Here is a 2,180-nt window from a genome sequence, read left to right on the forward strand (position 1 = left end):
GTGATTTGTGAGTCTACAGAGAATTTAATTTTTGGATGACTAGAGGATGACCGTGGAAAATTACTTTGGAGGCTGGTATTACATAGTTAAAGAAAATATATTTTATAAGTTTTTCTGCCATCTAGCAGAATTTTCATATGTGCTTAGAGTACTTGGCATAGTTGTACAACTGGGAAGGAGAACGAAGAAACATTTTAACTGACTGTTCAGTACCTGGATTACTGTTTGCTCTCTTTCAAGTGTTTAATTTTTGTTGTGGCAGAAAACATTTAAAAGGAACACAAAAGCTGTTTACCAAGAAGAAATGGAGAAATTGTTCCAGAAGAGTATACAACCAAAAAATGAAGTTCCTGACATTAAAAAAGCATAGGATCTTAGGAGGTTACTAGGATAATGGCCATAGGGCCCTTACAAGCCTAACCAAGTTCAACCCATGTTCCCAAGGGTGTCTGGGTGTCACGGTTACGGAACAGTGCGCTACGATATTACCCATACCCTAAACATGCTCACAAAAAATACAATTAAATTAATTTAAACTGTTAATTTGACTGAAAATGTATTTGCATACATTTATGTTTTCTGTACTTTGCCTGAATAAACTTTGGGGAAAAAAACATTGGCAAGTTTGATTGTGTGGTAAAATCTTGTGGATAATATAGTGATAGAATCTAAGACATCCAAACTACACTGGAACTTGTGTTCAGTACAGCACAGACAGACATATGAAGTAAGAGGGTTTAGATAATGGACAGAGCATAAAAGGAAGACCTAGTTGTGAGCAAGCATTTTCAAGCAAGGTATTAATGTACAAGGAGAGCTTGATATAAAAAAACATCTGTGACATCATGGCAACATATTCAACTGCACATTTGAAGAGGCATGATTAGCAAGTGTTAAAAATAAGTGAGTATAAAACTGAACTAACAAAAGTGATGCAGCAGCAGCCACAAGGACGTATTTCCTTCCCCTTGTAACCACAGGTGCAAGCATGGGGAAAAACGTTATTGCAAGTAACTGCAGCATTTGCAAGGACCTCTAGGACCTCTATCTTTGTGTTTGTATAGGGAGAGGAATTGTAATGCTGTGCAATGCATGTGTCTGATATTATTCGTTCCATTATTTATGTATTTCTTTATTCATTTGAGCACAATAAGACACCTAACACGTACACAATCAAGAAAGCATGTGTAATTGCTAGCACATTGTGTGTGTGTGTTTCAATATACCTATGAGACACTGATTTTGTACCCATATTTATTTCTGTTTTATATGTGTGTAAGTCCGTGTTTTGTATGGTGCCTGTATGTATGCAGGCATCATTAAACAGTTAACTAACTTACAATCTGGTGTTGTGAATCTTCATTCCTTACTGATAGGACTTTGGTTCCATCCTCGGAACTGACACAGCCGGTACCAAGCTCGTGCCCACCAAAAACTCTCAGCTCAGTCCTACCGACAATGCCCCTCTCATAGTCTCTCTAGATATCGTTTGCCGTGTTCCTCGACAGACGTGCCAAGCCTTTCTCTCAAGCTAAGTGTAGTGGTTTTCTTTTTGGTTTTAAAGGATATAATTACCTTCCTTTAGCCAGTTCTCTTTAAGGTTATCTCTTTTGCCTTCACTTTTCATATTTCCTACTAAATCCTACCCTCTAAAACAAAATTAAAACCAAAAGACTGTTTAAAAACAAAAAATTGCAATATGGAGACGGAGCAACCAAGGTACAAACTAACTGTTTGATAAGCGCTTTCGGAGCAGACAATACCTCTCCTTCTTCAGACAAAATGAGAGACCAATTAGGCAACATTTTATACAGAAAATATATAGAAATCAATTATTCAATTAAAACCATAACATATTAAATATTCTTAAAGAAGAAACCTAGACACAGAATAACAAGTATGCAAAAATGCCCAAAACAAGTCAGCGACTTGTTTAAATGCATCTCTAAATCTGAACAAACCCAACCCGATATAGTTCAAAGAAACCCAATGTTTTAAAAAAAACATTTCTTTAGGTATTTAATAAAACTTTTTTACCCTATAAAAAAAGATCAGTAATCATAATGTAACCTGAAATAGTATTTCAAAACTGTATAGTTGAAAATTTGTAAAAATCGATCACATATCGAAGGATGACTAACCACAATTTGCATGGTATACCAAGTTAATATAGATAGAGT

At 35.5% G+C, this 2,180-nt stretch overlaps 1 protein-coding gene across 2 annotated transcripts in view; it reads left to right on the forward strand.

Moving 5' to 3' along the window:
- CSTF2 (cleavage stimulation factor subunit 2) overlaps positions 1 to 616 on the forward strand; it is a 1,531,011-nt gene extending 1,530,395 nt beyond the window's left edge. For both annotated transcript variants that reach the window (XM_044057611.1, XM_044057609.1), the window contains one exon: positions 1 to 616. This exon is cut by the window's left edge and continues 610 nt beyond it. The gene's annotated coding sequence lies outside the window, so the exon portion shown is untranslated.
- The last annotated feature ends 1,564 nt before the right edge of the window (positions 617 to 2,180 follow it).

The sequence above is a fragment of the Protopterus annectens genome, chromosome 15.part0 (genome assembly GCF_019279795.1).
Source record: "Protopterus annectens isolate FY-2018-M chromosome 15.part0, PAN1.0, whole genome shotgun sequence".
In the NCBI taxonomy this organism is placed as follows: domain Eukaryota; kingdom Metazoa; phylum Chordata; order Ceratodontiformes; family Protopteridae; genus Protopterus; species Protopterus annectens.